The 18,339-nt window shown below is 40.9% G+C and overlaps 1 long non-coding RNA gene across 6 annotated transcripts in view; it reads left to right on the forward strand.

Annotated features, from left to right (window-relative positions):
- Positions 1–16,407, forward strand: part of LOC143693121 (uncharacterized) — a 19,937-nt gene extending 3,530 nt beyond the window's left edge. For 2 of the 6 annotated variants that reach the window (XR_013180615.1, XR_013180634.1), the window contains exons 3-4: positions 1,075–1,225; positions 14,036–16,407. This is a non-coding gene — a long non-coding RNA (uncharacterized LOC143693121). Of the gene's footprint in view, positions 1–1,074; positions 1,226–1,439; positions 2,928–3,852; positions 4,600–9,432; positions 10,313–10,768; positions 11,906–14,035 lie in introns of those variants that run through there. The other 4 variants (XR_013180621.1, XR_013180622.1, XR_013180625.1 and 1 more) reach the window with 4 other exon arrangements.
- Positions 16,408–18,339: the final 1,932 nt, after the last annotated feature.

An 18,339-nucleotide genomic window follows, 5' to 3' on the forward strand; every position in this document is an offset into this window, starting at 1 on the left:
AAAGCAAAATTATCTGTTCTGGTATTGATTAGGACAAAATAATATATAAATTTTTTTTTGCAGAGTGCCATTCTTCTTTTTTGCCCCCTCGTTTTTTTAAAGTAATCATAACCAGGAGTTTTAGTATTAGGATCATGGAAATTTCCCCACTAATATCACAGGACACTCAGAGGAAGCAAAGGACATCCACAATAAGTAGGAGGAGGAGGAGGCAGTGAGTGTCAAAGCACAGCTCACAAGAAAGAGACTACAATCCTTTAAGAATATTGTATTGTATAAAAATCTTGCTGTATTGCAGTGCAGAGAATACAACTTCAGTGAGTTTCTGCACATTTAATGAAGCAATAACTCACTTGTCTTCTCCCTGAAGTTAATAAAAAATTAGCTTAACACCAACATAATGCTATCCTTGATTATTTGAGGAAATCCTCAAAAAGCTGGAATGGTGAATGTTTAATAAGGGGAACACACTTCTTCAGGACCTCTAAACTATATATATATATATATATATACATACATATACATATATACATATACATACATATACATACATAAATACTAAACTATCTGCTTAATTTTATTAAGGCAAACACTGCTGCTTAATAATTTGCTTGATTTTATTAAGGCAAACCCTGTTGCTTTCAAATCTCCTAAAGTTAATCCCTAATGTTTACACTCATTTTGCTGTTTACATTGGCTTCATGAACCTTCAGTGTAAACAGAGAAAAAGAAGTAAGGATTCTTCCCATGAAACAGCTCAAGAAAGAAATTCTGATATCACTTAAATGAAGCGTGCTTCCTGTTTCAACATAATTAAATTCTGACATCTTAAAAATAAAAGAGAAGGAAAAAAAACCACCCTAATTTACTCTTAAAGCTACATCTCAAGGATAAAAAAGAACTAAAGATGGCGAGATTATTGTTACCTATGAAGGACATTCCTCCTGGTGTTCTTATTTGGGTGTCTGTTTAAACAGAGAGGTTTCAGCCAAAGCAATTGCTGTTTCTAGGATCAAAACTAACATTTGTTCTGCACAAGGAAAAACATATTTCCTGGTACTAATGCCCTCACAGAATCACAGAATATGCTGAGCTGGAAGGGACCCACAAGGATCACTGAATGCAGCTCCTGGCCCTTCACAGCTCCATCCGCCATGTCCCTGACAGTATCGTCCAAATGATGGTGACCTTAACATCACAGGTGCCTTCTGCCATCCCTGTGAAGGTAAGACCAGATTCTTGCAGCTGGACTATGTTTATAACACCAAATAAAACAAGTGAAGGCACTTGGCTTTTTGGCCAAGTACCAAGACCTGACCATTTTATAAACCAGTTGATCCATTTTATAAACCAGTTGATTTCTTTCCATGGACCTACAATATAACTGTTAGCATGTTTGTGCTTTTTTTATTCACTCTTTCTTTTCCTGAAAAAAAAAGGGTTACTGGAGTGACATTTTCATAGTATGAAGCTGAGAACACATGTCCTATGCTCTGGAGAGTCTGAAGGCAGTGAAAAAAGGTGATTCTAGGCACAGGAAGAGAGAAAAGGGGAGGCTGGTCTGGTGTTTGCCTGGGGTATGCTGGCTGCTGAAATGGGCTGCACACTCACCATCTCCTGGTCTGGATTCTGTCTGGGACAGCAGGAGCTGACATGAGCCAAACCTTTTCCAGGACACATGCTTGCAGTTAAGCATAATGGGCAATTAGCAGTTCAGTGCTTAAGCTCATTTCCAGGCCCTATTTTTTCTATTGCTGTGGTCATAGCTTTAGAGTCCTTTGGGCAAAAAAAAACAAAACAGCCCACCCCACATTAAACTGCATGTGACCGGTAGAGATTTATTTTATTTTGGAAGGTCTCAGGCCAGGATTCCTTGAAGAAGCTTAAGAAGTTTCTGCTGCTGGCTGTTTGACCCCTCCACCACCAGCTGTCCTGGCATGGCTGTGTGTGCAATAAAGGAGCCTCCTTGGAATATAGATTGAGCAAATATAGCTATGGCAAAGTTGAGTAGAAGCTTGGGCTGAAGTACAAACAACATATAGTGACAAATATTCTTAGAAACTAATCAAGATTTTACTAACTCCAGGTAGAGTTATTACAAATACACATTACTTTTGACTTCAGGATTTTTGCTTCGGTTCCTGTCTTATGAAATAAAGATAAAACTTCAATCTAGCAGAAGGCTAAAGCTAAATTTTTTCAAACTTTCTGGACTGTAAAGGAATCATGCAGTGTGAAATGGTGCTGGCATCAAGGCATGGGGCCTGCAGGCACCAGGCAGCAGGCCGTACAATCTTCAGGCCTTCAGTTGTATTTCCAGTTTTACCTTCAGGTCTTTGGTGGCCCAAGACTTTTAGGAGAAAACATACTGAACACACTTATTGTGAGAGAGGCTTGACCACCATAGCTGAGTGGGGTCAATGAAGCTGCAGAAGTACTTGGAGGGGAGAGGGAAAGGATAAAATAATCATAATCATAAGTAATTCAAAGGTTGTGCATTGTGGCTTTATAAATGCTCATCCCCATCTGCATAGAATAAATACAAGAAAAATAGACAAAATTTTGCTGTTTTCCTTTAGAGTCTGTCATTATTTTATGTTGCTACGCAGGGCAAAAGTTGCAGGAGAAGAGGTAGAAATAAAGTATTTATACATACCACGTATCATGGAAATTATTTGTCTGTAGTAGAAAACATACTCTGGGTGTTAGGATTGTGCATACTTTTCATGGGAAAGAAGTGGCTCTCTTGGAATGCAAGCCTCCCTCATTCCTGGCCTTCACACTGCAACATCGTAAATAATACAGCAAGCTGCTGCCCCAAAGTCAGAGCTTGGAAAGGAAGAAAAAGATACAGACCTTGTGTGCCTTGGTGAGCAGAGAAATGCTGAGCAAGGCAGGGTGTGTGAGAGGGCATGTGCAGTTCCAGTCAGGAGAGAACAGCTGGGGCCACTGCAGGAGGCTCAGGTGGGTGTTGTGTGGCTCACCAGATGCAGCCAGTGCCAGAGAGAGCGGAGAGCACCCCAATGCCCGGAGACTGAGGGCAGAAGAAGCTGCTTTCTGCATTTGTGGAGCATGGCCAGGCTGTGCAGCAGCAGGCATCCCCCAGCTATCAGCCTGGGTCACCCAGGCTCTCAGGAACACAGCCTTGGAAGTCAGCCCTTTCCATCCTGCAGGCCCATAGCACAGAAGCGTTCTTTGCTTTCTTCTTTTCTGCAGAGCCACGCCCTGGGTATTGATGCTTGTGTTGTTCTAGAGCCCCTAGAAGTTGCAGGCAGTCCCTTGATGTGGTCTGCAGAGAAGTCCTCAATTCAGGCAGTTGCACAGGCTGAGATGAAATTCTTTACTTTTGGAGGGGTCTTGGGATGCACTCATGGCTCTTGTTTTCCTCTTTAATGTAACCTCTCTAACCCCAGCAGTCCTGCTTTTTACCATCTCCATTTTCTATTTCAACACTGTTTAGTTTTTCCCCTTTCATTTGTATCAGTTGTGATCCCACACAACCATTTGGTTTTTCTGAAGTGTTTTTCTCACCCACTTTCTGTTTTTGTAGGGTGGGGAGAGATGAACTGACACTTTGTTCCATAACAAAATGGGCTGCTATTTCTACCTGGCATGTGACAAAATTTGCATCTGCTTTTTCACCTAAGCCTTTTTTTCATTCCCATTCTTTTTTAATAATAATAATAATAATAATAATAATAATAATAATAATAATAATAATAATAATAATAATAATAATAATAATAATAAAGTAGCTTGAGAGCACCTCCCTGAAGATTTCTAGTAGTGCTCAGGAAAGAATCCCAACAAAAGAAATTTGCCAATGCCACAGCTTCTGGTCTCCTCTCATAGCCTTCAGCTCCTCTGACATCACACTCGCTTGGTTGGAGTGCACGTTCCCAGGATTGTCTTTGGATGTAAGGGTTTTTGCATGACTCAGAAAGGGAAAGGTGAGAATATGCACAAGTTCAAGATTTTTCCTCATGTTGGTGTAAGAGTATAAACTGGTAATTAATGAAAATAAATCGTGATTGATAAAAAAAAAAACAAAACAACCAACCAACCCAAAACCGACTTTGTGCATTTATTAAAAGAGGCAGAAGGGTTATTATAAAGTACAGGTAAACAAATTACACCTTCCCTGCTTGATCTATGAAATTACCTTTTCCAAAGAAAGTCATGTCCTCATGCTGCCAAGCATACTGTGTAGTTTCAACTGATGTACTGGTACAGTAAAGTCTTTCTTCTCATATGCCCATTCTTTTGCTAAGCTCTATTTTTCATAGTCACCTTATTCCAAAGTATGAAGTAGGGGAGAGACTTTAAAAAAGAAATACCTTAGATAACAAGATACAATGTGGTCTTTTATTCTGAAAGATCACTCAGTCGACACCTTCTGTTTCTCCCTTTGCTTCTTTACCTGCACATTGAATGAGTCAGCCAAAGCAGTTTGAAAAGTCAAAGTACAGAGTGATATTGAAATATTTAGCTAAATATTCTTGAAATGTTTAGCTGTTTCTAATACAACAGGATGTGAACTATACTTGAAGATCAATGTAAAAAGTTACCAGGGTAACCTTTGGAAGACCCAAATAACAAGCCTGCTATAATGAAGATATATTTCCTTGAAGCATTCTTAACAGTTTTTCATTTGACATGACAAGAACATTTCTGAATTATTTCTAAATGAACTGAAAAGGAAAATTGCACATGGGGGAAATTGTTTCATGACTTAACCTACTTTTACTCTTTTCATTAAAGAAATAATGGTGGAGATAGGACCAATTTTAAAGCTTTAAATGAACATTTTCATGTGTTTGTAATCTGCCCAGTAGTTTGATATTTTCAATGCTTTATTTGGCCCCTATGCTTTTAAGTGATTCTGTCTTTTCAGAATTCATAAACTGTTTTTAGGCATCTCTTAGGTTATTTAGACCCTAAACATAAATTTCCATGAGTAAAACATTTTTGGGATATGTATTTCCTTTTCTTCCTTGCTTGGATAGCTTCAGAATGACTTTTGCTACAAACTTGGCATGCAGTTGCTTTGGAACAGAATGTCATTTTTCTGAGTGTGCAAAAAGAAAATTCTCTCTGAAACAGTGAAGCTCTCCATGCCCTTCCCCACATGACATGTATTTGCAAAAAGTACTTCAGAGTGGCAGTCCTGATTTCATGGGAAATAACCATGAATGGCCTTTGCTATCCTCAGAGTGAGGATCTGACTGATGGCTCTTAGAAAAATAAGTATAGAAAGGAGTGTAGTTCTGGAAGCAGTTATGTGTCTTCCCATATTTTCTTCATCTCTTCCCAAGCTGAGACAAATTACTGTGGACAGACAATAGCCCTGTCTACAATTATAAAATGAAGGATATTTGGCATGAGGTAGAGGTCAGAGGTGGGTTTACGAGTCAAGGACTAGGAGTGGTGAGCAGCAGATGGTGTGGGAAAGAATTTGAGAAGCCAAATTGATCTCTGTGAATTGTCTTTGTGGTGTGAAATCCAATCCTCTCAGTCCTTCCTTTGCTTCCAAGCTCTGACTTGGAAACCAGTTCAGAAATAAAGTTTACAAGTTCCCCATCCCTTCTTCCCACTCAGTCCATCCTAATTAATTTATAAGAAAGGCTACACAAACCAGTCTGAAAATGAGAATGGAAAAATAAAGCTTTTGTTTTCCCCACACCCTCATTGCCAGAGATTTTCTCCCATTTCTTAGAATACCACCCAACATTCAATTCGCAAAGTTGTTCACAATGAGCTTTCTTCAGGCTTCCCTTTATATTGCTTCACTGTGCATAAATACTGCTGTGAAAAAAGACTCAGTGATGGGGACTGACTGCTCAGGCCACTGGCTGGGTCTTTCCTCCAGGAGGCAGGACCTGGACCTGCCCCTGCTCCAGGCAAGGTTCATTCACAGAGGCTGAGAGATGACAAGAGTTAAAACTGTCAGTCTAGCCTAGTCCAGCAGATGAACCACAGCAATTCCTCAGATATGAGTAGAGGAGGATTTTGATATCTAAGGCAGAGAAACTACCATAGCCTGCTCTACCCCACCTCCAGTGAATTCTCTTCAAAGAACTGAAAATAACAACTTTCCCTTCTGGGATTTTTTCCCTAATCAAACCTATCTAATACCTAATATTTAAATTGTTTTCCCAGTTAACATGAATTTTTGATTTTTTTCTTTCACTCCATTTTAGATATAAGATTTATTATTCATAATCTAGTAATATAAATGTTCCCACTGTTTTTTATTAGTAAAATTGAGCATGTAGTTTATGCTAATTTAAAGCAATTACTTCCTCTTTTTGATTACTCAGGCTGCTGTCACTGTTACATAAAGAATTAAAAATGTGGGTTCATATTCTTTCAAGCCTTGAGTAATTCCTTTCTCAACATATTTATTTTGTGCTAAATGAATGTGTCTTTGTTCTTTCTTGTCATTTCTGCCTTCTAATATTACTTGGTGTGCTCTGGACTAACCAGCCTTTCCCAGGGAAAAATGGTTCAACTAAAGAACACACAGTGCAATTTATTTTTTTATCATTTGCAAATACAAGTAAACAGAGGTAATGCACCCTGGAAAGAGGAAGAAGGAAGGCTTCTCAGATGGTGGCCTTGCCTCTGTTCTTTGGTTGTTTTGCTGGAGGCTGAAAATTCAGCAAAACACATGATTAGCCCATGTTTGAAAGTCTCTGTTTTGTTGGAAATGAAGCAAAAGCTGAACTCTGTTCCTATTCAGCAAAGAGTATTAACACATGGTGAAATATTAGTAGCTACTTCAGTGTGACAACACTGAAGGTCCCTGCTTTGTCGCATCCAAAGTCAAGAGGTGAACATCATCCCTGTTTGTGTACATGGGTTCTCCAGGGACCCTCTTGGGCTCCTGAGGGCAGAAGGACAGACTTGAGGGTGATGTCCCATCTGTAGTGGGGACAGGACATTAAAGGACAAGTTAATGTCCTAATTAAATCAATCACAAGTAGTTTACCCTTCAACAAAGCTATATTTAGTAGATACTGTACTATGATGGGGTGAAAGGGGAATTACAGTCAGTATATAGTCAGTAGCCCAAGGCCAGGATGAAACATGTCAAAAACAGTGGACCCAAGTCTGGAGAAAATGTGAAAATCTTTAATGGTGATCTTCTTGACAGCCTACTAAGAAAAAAGAAATACATAAGATATCTTGGAGTCAGCCAGCAAGACCCCAAGATGTGTTATGCTTATTTTCCTTGCATGTGCCAGTTAAGAATGACTAAAGGTGGCTGGCTAACAGAGGCCCTCAAGCCCCAGAGGAGCAGGGGCCCTCAGCCCTGGTACAGCCCTGCTCCTGCTAGGCCCAGCACCTCAGTGCTCAGGGCTCCTGGGAGGGCTCTGGGATTCATCTCCATCAAGCATCAGACAAGGGCTGTTTGGGGACTTCATGACAAAACCTGCAAATCCAGGAGAGCTGGTGCTGGCTGAAAGCTTCTTGGGCAGTGGGTGCTGAGATGTGACTTGGGGTCTTCTCAGATTGTGCATAACATAGGAAGAGAGCTGAGAAAGGCTGAATAAGCCATGAAGTGGATCACTCCAATAGCCTAGAATATTGTTCTTTCCAGTACTGATATTGGAAAGACAGGATGTTGGGATTACAGAGAAGCTACTTGGAGTAAGTGGCTCATTTTTATCCAATATTAATACAGTATTTGGCATCCAAAGTATGACATTTTGCACTTAGATTTCTGTGTAAACTAAATCACATTACATTACACTGTTGTTTTTTATATTTCTACTTAATTTATTTATTGAATACAATTGTTTATCAGACTACTCATGCAATGTCCAAACTTCTTTAGATCATGTATACTAAGAATAGCCTTGGCTACTGGAAGTGGCATAGATTTATATTTCATACATATCTGAGAATATCAAGGACTAGAAAATAGTTTCTAAGAAAGTTTTAAATATCTTTTGAAAAGGAAACAAGAAAACTGACTTATGCCTATAGGGGATCATATAGTCAGAGCATAAAATGTTAAGAAACATATGGTCTATATATAAAACATGAACTTAAAAATGAAAACTGAAAGACATTTTATTGATTGAGTTCCAGAAAAACCTAACAGATGTGAAAATGGTTATTTAAAGCCTGAAAAAGGAAGTCAAATACTCTTGGATTCTGACTATGTTTCAATGAGTCAACAAATGCAGTCCTTACTCCACAGTAATGTAACCTGTCATTCCAATGCTAAACACAGTCTGAGGAAAGGAAAACACTTCATCTGATTGCTTTATGGCCATGTCCCACACTTTAACGATGTCTTGAAGTGAAATCTAAATGTGAGCAAGCTACAAAAAGTGTAGCTTTTCAACTTAAAAGACACCATGAATTGTTATAGTTTACTTCCAGGGAGGAACTGAAGCCCATTTATCTCCTAAATGGGATATAAATGCCCAAATAAACGGCCTGGGCTCCCCAGGCCAGCTGAGGTACTGCAATCTTTCACCCTGCTGGGGATGCTGTCACTGACTGTGAGCACTGTGGCACTCCCAGCAAGTGGCTGCTGCTGCTGAGCCCCTTCTTGTGCTGGGAAGCAGGGCCTGATGGAAAACTACAGCTTTCTCCTCACCTTTCTGGGGCTTCTTTGTGGCACTGTTTTTTTCCTCGTGCAGTAGTTAGTTTTCAGCATTTCAGGACAGCTCTGTGTACTCTTGGCATGGATGCAGTAAAGTGTATGGAAATGCCTTCACTCCAGCTTGGCATTGCCTGGCCTTAGCTCGGGTGCCAGGTGTTAATGGTGTTCTGCTCTGAGTTCAGACAGACTATTTCAGGGAAAAGGCACAGCACTAAACTGATTACCAGATTACATTTTATTTGTTAAATGTTTACTGCCAACAGTTTATAGCCTCTCTGGAGACAGATGATTATGTTTTCCACCATATTATGAAAATAAATCTCCTCTCTTCCTCAGGATGTTTTCTGTTTAAGCAAAATTGAGTATCTGATCTTTTGAGAGACTTGCTGTGGTTACATCACTGCCTATATTTCCTTTAGTAGTGATCTCAAGGGATTTTGGGAAGATAGTAAAACTTTCTGCAACACTCTTAATTAATAGGGCTGAACAGAGCCAAAAGTACAACTTCCAGTATATTCACCCCCAGCCTGGCGTGGTTCTGTGTTGTTAGCAGTGTCATTTAAGCATACTGTTGTATTTCCTGGACTTTGGATTGGGTTTTTCATGATGTTATAGGATAGCATTTCTCAAAGAGATCATTTTTGGTGCAAATAATTTGCAAAAGCATCCTTGATTCTTGTGGAGGCAAATGCAAACATTCTTCCTGATATTTGGCTTCTTCTATTAAAGAGCCACGTAAGGGAATGAACAGCACTCCATATTTTAACAACAGGGAAACAGTCTTCTAGGATGTGCCCTTTTCATATTTTCAGGTGCAAAGTGTGCCTCTGATACCACTGAGAGCTTCTGGACCTCTGGTACATGAACCTCTTGAGAAGCCCAGCTGCAGAGATTGCAGAAATGTGTTATAGCAGCACTGTTTGAATCTTACCAAGCAGAAAACTTCTTGTTTAATATTTCCAGCTGAGGATGGAAAGATATCCTTCCAGCCTGGAATGATCTCTGGGGTATTAGCTAAACATTGCCAGGTTTATGGCCAAACTGAAATGTGGAAATCATCGGTTAACCTCCCTTTTGTGCAACTTCTCAGCTAATTACTTAATTCTGAACATGAGGAGTTCCCTTGACCATGTGTGAGTTTTCTGTTTTCAGCTACATGACTGTGCTTTTAAGATTGAAATTTTGTTTGAAATAGCTTGTTTTGTTATGTGTTCAGGCTGTGGTTTGACATGATTATTTAGGGTGTTTCATACCCTATCTAATAGACACAAATTGCAAAGTGCTGGGCAAACTCACTCTGCTGGTTCATACTGGTTCAAAAAAATGTATGTAGGAGGTATATGTCTTGTCCTAGACTTACACAGGCTGTTTGTATTCTTATTACATAAGCTATATGTAAGATATTACATAAGGTATTATAACACTTTCTTTTGGCTGTGGTATTGTTTGTTCTCCTGTACCTGGCAAGAAATCAACATACCTAACATATTTTTCACTCTGATTTGGCATAATGCAGAGGTGTTCACATCTGATACCAGATCTGTGCTGCCGGGTGATCCAGTAATACAACTTCTGTATCCATTACCATGACTTACATCACTTTTTATGGGAGAACCTAATCCAAAAATGAGCAATATCTCTCTTCAGTCAGATGGCTTTGGATCAAGTCAGTCTCTTATTTGCCTTGCTTCCTCCAGGTTGAGACAGACTGGGGACCTTAATAGGTTTTAAAAGAATGCTTAATTTTTCAAGAAAATGATTTTGACTTAAGGTCATTTAGTAAAATGCTATAAAAGTGAATTTGCCACAAATGAGGAGCAGAACATTTTATATTTAACATTGGAATATCTTAGCTAATTTTTTAAAATTATGTATTTATGGGGTTCTTGAAAGTAATCTTCAGTGTAGTTATTGACTTGTTCATACACTAGTCCTGGGGAGAGCAGGAAAGGAACATGTGGTATGATTTCAGTCATGAGATCACCCCTGACTCAGCCTAAGACAGATAGCTAAGGTGTCTAACAGCAGTATCTGCTTAAGCTACAAAAATTAGATGTAGTTTGGGATTTCAAAGACCTCAAATTATGGAATAGTTTCAACGTGGTTTTAGTTTTCACCTGGCTTAATTACAATGCTTTGTTTCCACAGGCTGCTGCTGGTTTCTTTTCCTGGCAGCAAACCTGAATGCACTCCTGATTCTCTTGACCACAACCCTTTCCCGAAGTCATACCCATGATAAGGCTCTTGACTGGAGTAAAAAATAAAAGCTGCTCACAAAGCTGTGCCTCAAACCTTTCCAGACCTGTAGAATATTCCCAAGGTATGTTTCTCTGCCTTGTCTTCAAAAGGAGTGCACCTGCCATGCCGAGTGGGGCTGGTCTTATCAAGGAGCTCATGGAGTCGGGGAGGTTTCGCATTGCAGTGAAACCACATTGCCTCATCTCTCCAGATAATCATTCACCTGCTTGCACACACATGCTGCTGGCTGCAGACTCACAGTGTGACATGCTGAAGCCACAAAAAAGGGCTGTAGGTTGTTGTGGGAATAGTTGGAAAAAACAGTCAGCAGGCATTTGTGGCATTTCCTTTGAGTTCCTGCATTCTCTGCTTCCCTGGAACATGGCAGCTATAGACCCAAAGGCTTGGAAGTGGAAGGGGAGCAATGAAGCCAATTTAGGTAGTATTATGGGCATATAGGACACACTGAAAAAGGAGATTACTGAGTGATGGCAGTACCAATTAACAGAAAAATGGCTGCAAAATTTACGATACCCCCTGCACCAGCACAGGCTGGGAGTCACCTGCTGGAAAGCAGCTCTGTGGAGAAGAATATGGGGGTGCTTCTGTCCATGAGCCAGCACCATGCCAAGCTGGCCAAGAAGGCCAGTGGGATCCTGGGGTGCATTAGGAAGAGCATTGCCAGCAGGTCGAGGGAGGTGATCCTGCCCCTTTACTCAGCCCTGGTGAGGCCACATTTGGAGTGCCATGTCCAGTTCTGTGCTCCTCAATACAAGATGGACATGGAGCTCCCGGACTTGGATCCACTGGAGGGCAACAAAGATGACTAAGGGACTGGAGCATCTCTCTTGGGAGGAAGAGCTGGGGAAGCTGGGCCTGTTCAGCACAGAGAAGAGATTAATGAGAGGGGATCTCATTAACATCTGTTAGTATCTGCAGGGAGGGTGTCAACAGGACAGAGCCAGGCTCTGCTCAGTGGTACTGAGCAGTAGGACAAGAGGCAATGGGCAGAAACTGATGCACAGAAAGTTCCACCTAAAGGTAAAGAACTGTCCTGCTGTGCATGTGACTGAGCACTGGACTGCTCAGAGAGGCTGTGAAGTCTCCCTCACTGGAGATATTCCAGAACTGTCTGGACTCAGTCCTGTGCCATGTGTTCCAGGATGATCCTGCTTGAGCAGGGAGGCTGGAGCTGATGACCCACTGTAGTTCCTTCCAACCTTACCCATTATGTGCTTCTGTGATTTGCTTCATCTGTCCTCCTTACTCCCACTGTGTGCCATTTTACCTCTGTGATTTCTATTAGGACAAAAGTATTTTTCTGTGTTCTTTTCTGATTAGAGACGTGAAAAGCCTTAAAGATGTATATATGTATGTATGTATGTATGTATGTATTGCAAAACCAATGCCCTGTTTTCACCCAGGCTGCTTAGGAATGTCAGTGGGTGAGATGGAAAATAAAGCATCAGGAGGAACAGGAGAATCTCCTAATCTGAGGGCTGATTTGGGAGAGCAAATGCAGGTGTCAGGGAACCCAGTGGGGACTGGGGTGTGGGCCTGGGGAGGGACACAGTGTGGACAAGCATGAGGACCAAATGAGATTGAGAGGGACATTGATGGCACTCCTCACATGGTGGGAAGAAAGATCAGGTGGGAGGGCATGCAGAGCCTCAGGCAAAGCAAGAGAAGCAGAGGATGGTGGTGTGGGGGAATGGGGCGGAGAGAGGCTCTGGCATACAACATGAGGAGACAGTGGTGGGAAACTGGGTGCATGGTGAAGGTCCCAGTGGTAAGGCAAGGAAAAAAAAACTTCACCGTGGTGTTTTTAATCAAATTAACAGTAAAAAGAATTTTTAAAAATTAAAAAAGGTATTAATGACAGAGGCAGAAAGAAACAAACAGCATAGTGACTATGTGTAAAGAGAAAGCTCAGAGGAAACTTTAGAAGAGGAATAGTTCAGATTTAATAATTAAATCTGTATTGTAGGTATGTATTGACAAGGAGCAAATGGCATCCTTGAAAGGTGCCTTGTCAAATTATTGTTTCTTCCTCATCAGTAAGAAATAGGTCTGTGTCTTTTTACCCCCTACAACTTTCTCTGGAATTTTTTTGCTTAAAAGGAAATATTTATTTTTTCAGAAGAACAAAAATTCAGCTTAAACAGACTGAGAGTGCTTTTTCTTTTAATCTCTTGGTTTGTTTAAGAAGCTGAAAAATCAGTCTGAGGCTCAGCCAGAGCAGTTACAGATACTCTGCTAGCTGCAAAAGTTCATCCCTCTCCAGAAGAGGCTGAAACACATCTCTTAGCAAGGCAGAGTGGGAGCACACACAGAGTTACTGACAAGCACTTCCCTGGAACTCACTGACACGACTTGGAAACATGCCTCATTTCCATTGCTTGGCTAAGGATTTGTTCAGCACGTCCTGAGGAGAATGACAAAGTGCCTTCATACCCACGAGCTGCTGCCAGGCTGATCCTGAGGACTGTGCTGCATTTCACTGCTCTGCAGTAGGGACCCTCCTGCCAACAACAGGCATATTTCAGCAGTGCACCGAGTGTGACCTCTTGCTTTCAAGCAGGCATGGCTCTGATGCTGGCAGGGGACCAGATGAGTGCAGTGCGGGGCCAGCATTGCTGATTCATCAGCCATACATCTTCCCACACCACCGAAATCCTCAGCTGACCTGTAATCAGGGCAAAGGAGGATGCATCCATTGCTAATGCTGTAACTCAGTCTAGCTTTATTATATTAAAATCTTACCAATTAGTGATGCACTGTGGGATGGGTCTATATAGCTAATCAAAAGCAGAGCTCACACCTTAAATTTTCAAGCCAGAAACAAATGAGTACCTAAATGTAGTGGGAACAAAAAAGACTAACAATACATAAATAACCATTGCAATATATTGTCTGTTGGTTTGCTAGGACTTGTTACAGTATTCCTGCTTAAACTGAAAATGCAAATGTTAGCTGGATGTGAATATGCAGGCAGTTACTGGAAAGAATGGGCAGATTCTGTGTGTTCTTTCTTTTGATTCAAGATACCAAACTACTGCACATGCATGAGAAGAAATACACTTGAATTCTTGCTTTCCACTTTGGGCAGCTACTACCTCACTATTTCCATTCCAAATGTTCATTTATTTTGTTTATCTTTTCTCATCTCTTTCCCAGGACACATGGTTGTCTCCAGAACAATTTCTCCCTACTAAATATCTGCAATGTGTTAGAACTTATTCCTCCAGCCAAAACAACAATCTGTGTAATAATTTCTGCATTATGAAAACAGGCCAACTACTAGGAGTTGGTAAAAATCAAAGTACTCATTTGTTATTTGCTCTGTAGTCTGCTGAAAGAATGAAAATGAAAAGACTATCAATGCCCCAGGAGGATAGTGAACACTTTTATTGCCCAGGAAGTAAAAGTTTACATTGAAACTTTGTGAATACCAAGCCTGTGCATGTGAAGTTTCATCCTGTTTTAAAAAAAGACTTTTTTTTTTTTTTTGATGGTGGGAACTTTTCCTGGGATATAGGAATGATGAACACCAAGAGAGAATCCAAAAGACACTGTCTTACAACTGTTCATGGTCAGATTTTCTGTCCTCATGCTGCTGCCCAAGTCGGTCCAACTGGAGGTGCCTTTTGTGATGCATTTGTGAGATGGTAGCTGTGCCCCCCAACCACCCCAAATTTCAGACAGGGACTGCTGTTGCAGTTAATAGATGTAACACACCCATGAGTAGTGCATCACCTGAGGCAGCTGACTTCCCAACAGAAGATTCTCTCTCTGCTTGAGAGCTGGGAAAAGTCTGATGGCTCCAACAAACATTTCTGAATTGCACATGCAGCTTTGAATAAAACAGACACATATAGCCATTTATCTATTTATTTATTTATTTGTTATGCTTAGACCATTGACATTTATTTAAAACTTGAGAATGAAATCCACTTGGTATTTGCATATAAGAGTTTACATTTATATAAACTTAGATTTATATTTTGGGGGGAAGGAGAGTAAAGGTAGACAGGCACAATGCTTTGGCATCCTGTACAGCAACTCACAGCTCAATCACATGCAGGTTTAGTCATTGCCATGGCTGGGACTGGTGTGACTTGGGTCCAGTGCTCTCCTATGTTAGACTGCTTTGTGAGTACATCCTAGCTCTGTACCTCACACCACAGAGGTGCACAGCTGCCTTGCCCAAAAGCCACAGATGGGCAGCAGTTCACCTCCTTTGTGTTCCTGCTGGTGATGCTGTTTATAGCAAGCAGGGACTGGGACTCATCAGGACCCACATGCCCAGGATGCTGCCACAGCTCTGTGGCACCTGATGCCAGGATCAGCTCAGCTGTCTCTGCACAGGGCACCTCCCTGCTCCTGCAGTGACACTGAAAGTCAGGGAGCATGCAGAGAGGCACCTCCAGGGATTTTTCATCTGTTTCTTTTCATATTGATATTGGCAAGACCTAGTATTAATCTGCTTGCAAGTCTGGATGAGAGAAATTCAGTGCAGCTTTACCAAGGACAATACAGCCCAGCTACACCAAACGATTCTCGAGAGGCATCGTGTTGCAAGTGTGGACTGGCTGGTACAAGTCATGTCTTGGGAAGGCCCAGGAGTCTCCAAAGGAAAAATCCACCCATCTGGAATCACTTCTATGAGAGCCCATGATTTCTAAATCCCTAAGTGCCAGATCCTACAGTCTGCACATACCCAAAAATATGATTAGCATTGACAGGGGAAACAGCTGCTTTAAGCAATCTTGAAATGAGAGCTTATTTGTGTTAAATACAGATTAAATTCCAAGTTTAAAGCAGCAATCAAGTTTTTAATTGTTCCTTTCAGCTGTGGTTTTCCAAGAAGTAGAAAATAACTGCACAAGTGTTGGTTAACTTAGAAAAGTCTACTCGGATAGGAGATTTTGCAAAATGTTCGGAATAATAAAAGAGAGCCATTTTTGCATTGTGCCAGAAAAACTCCAAGTTAACAAAAAAAAGTCTGGCTCCAGGCCAGACCACCAAAATAGAAACTAAAGACAGTGCTACAAATATAGTCTCAGAAACTGGTTCACATAATTTGTTTATCCTCTAAGTAAAGAGAGAAATTATTTTAAAATTCTGTTTTTAAAATGTTTTGAAACATCTCACTAGTATTGCAAACCATCTTCATTAATGGAAAAGCCAAGACTCATGTTTTGTAACCAAACACACCTTTATGCAGTAAAAAGTGCATGAAAAGATTGTTATAATGTATTTCTAGGGCTTTGCAGTAAAGTGGGAGAAATTTCTGAGCAAATTCCTAGATCACCCAATTTTCCTTTCAGGGTGTAAAAAGGAAGAAAACAGAATAATTGAGATGGGTTTTCAGGACCTTTTCTGTTTTATAGGAATTGCTTTTCTCTGGAAGAAACAAATAACTTTTCTGATGCCACAACCTGTTAAAATAACATCTTCAACAATGAAAAGACTCAATTGGAAAATCAGAAATAAATAAATGTACATGAGTGTGCTGAACATAAGAGGCTCATCTGTTGAGAAAAAATGGAGTAATTTTTATATAGCTGCAGTAGGAGCAGTTTCACTTTGAACAAAATGGGCTGAATGATATTTTTTTGACATAATGCTGCACCCTAGGTCAGGTGACTAAGCTTTGTTTTAAGAAAATGAGAAGTAAAACCTTGCACTGTAAAGAACAGCACAGTGTGTCAGAGGACAAGAGACATGACAGGAAGAAAATAAACTCACACACAGAAGTTGAGCTTCTCTTACCCACTACCTAGCAGAGGTATTTAGAGATGTTGGAAGCACATTCATTCAGAAGAAATTAGAAGGAACACTGGGATATTTGGAAATTTGTGGGTTGAATAATTATCTTGAAAGGAAACTTTAAAGAGAAATTGCCAAGGATCCTGGAAAACTACACTGAACAACAGGAGGTAAAATCCACCCTACATAAAAGCAAAGGAGCACACATGAAAGGTAAACCATGAGTGTATCTAGGAGAGCTCTAAAGAGTTTCTGCTCAGGGCATTGCCACTGACTGCTGAAACTGCAATAGGAAACAACACAGGGAACAAATATTCATGTGCCACTCTCAATAATTTGATCTACACAATGCATCACTATAATTTATCTCTCAGTATTGACTGTCCTTAACATGAAACACAACAAAGTCTTACAGACTCAATTTCCTTACTGCTTGAAAGAGGCCTCCAAATAACAGTATTTCCCCTAGTTTACTGTTTTCCCCTAGTAGACTATGTTTTCTCCAACCTCCTGTGGCTCTGTAGTTACAATTTGCAATACTTACATACAAATTTGCCAAACTCATCTTTTCTAGACATCAACTAAATTTCTGCTTCCACCATGAGCTCCTAGAGCATGATGAGCTCAGGCAGCTGTGCAGCCTTGGCATAGCACAATGTGATTTCCTGTACTGCTCCCACCAGCCTTCAGCCACAGCTCACCCACCTCTCCCAGCAGCACCAACTGCTCCAGCATCACCTGGAACTCCACAAGCTGGGTGTCACAAGGAACACGGGTGGTAAACTGACCTCTTCCTCCTGCCAAAGCCTCTGCAGCAAGCATGGCAAAGAGACAAGGAGGGAAAGCAGGGAATCTAAAGCCAGCCCCAAACTTCACCCCTTTTCTGGAGCTCTGTGTAAGTACTAGTGTGTGGGGTGGGTGCATTTCCTACTTCACCAAATCCTTAGAATGGACACCATAGGTGAAAGTTATTAAATATTGGCAAGTTTCCCATCCTTACCTATCTCAAAGGGCTCACTCCTCCTCACTGACCCACTCGGGTGCTGCTGGCTCTTTGCCTCTAGCCCAGCCTGTTTTCAAGGTGCAGCAACAGAGAGGAGAACATCAGATAAATGGCACTCTCTGAAGCTCCCTAAGTCAGTCCAGCCTTCACCTCGATGTCTGAGGTGCTCCCTTTTCACACTGGCATCTCTCCCACAGACTGGGATGGGGGAAACAGGGAAAACAGGAGGGAGGGGGTGGAGGAAGGGAGATGACAAATCAGAAGATTAGGTCCTTTGACTGCTGTGCATAAAATAATTAATCAATAATGACACTGTAAACCTGTGGCGCAACTTCACAGGCATTAAAATATGAATACATCAGTTAATTTAATTACCAGTAGTCTTGAGCAGAGCACACTCACAGATGAAGCATCTACAGCAAACATTTCAAAGCTTTCAGTTCTTGCTTGACAGGGCCCATCACTTGCATCATCACTTTTAAAACACTACATCAAAAAGGCACACACACTCAAGGCAACAACATCGTCTCAAGAAATTAAGTTGTGCATTTTGAAAGAGAATTAAGACATGTTTTACTTTCCTGTGGCTTGCTAGGTTAAGCCACGGAGTAAGCCATCTTACCAGAACATATCTGTTGAGTAATCTTTACCTCCTACCACAGCCAAATTTTCCCATGCTCATGCTATTCAATGTACAGGGCATGCT

The sequence above is a fragment of the Agelaius phoeniceus genome, chromosome 2, assembly GCF_051311805.1.
Source record: "Agelaius phoeniceus isolate bAgePho1 chromosome 2, bAgePho1.hap1, whole genome shotgun sequence".
Classification (NCBI taxonomy): Eukaryota; Metazoa; Chordata; class Aves; order Passeriformes; family Icteridae; genus Agelaius; species Agelaius phoeniceus.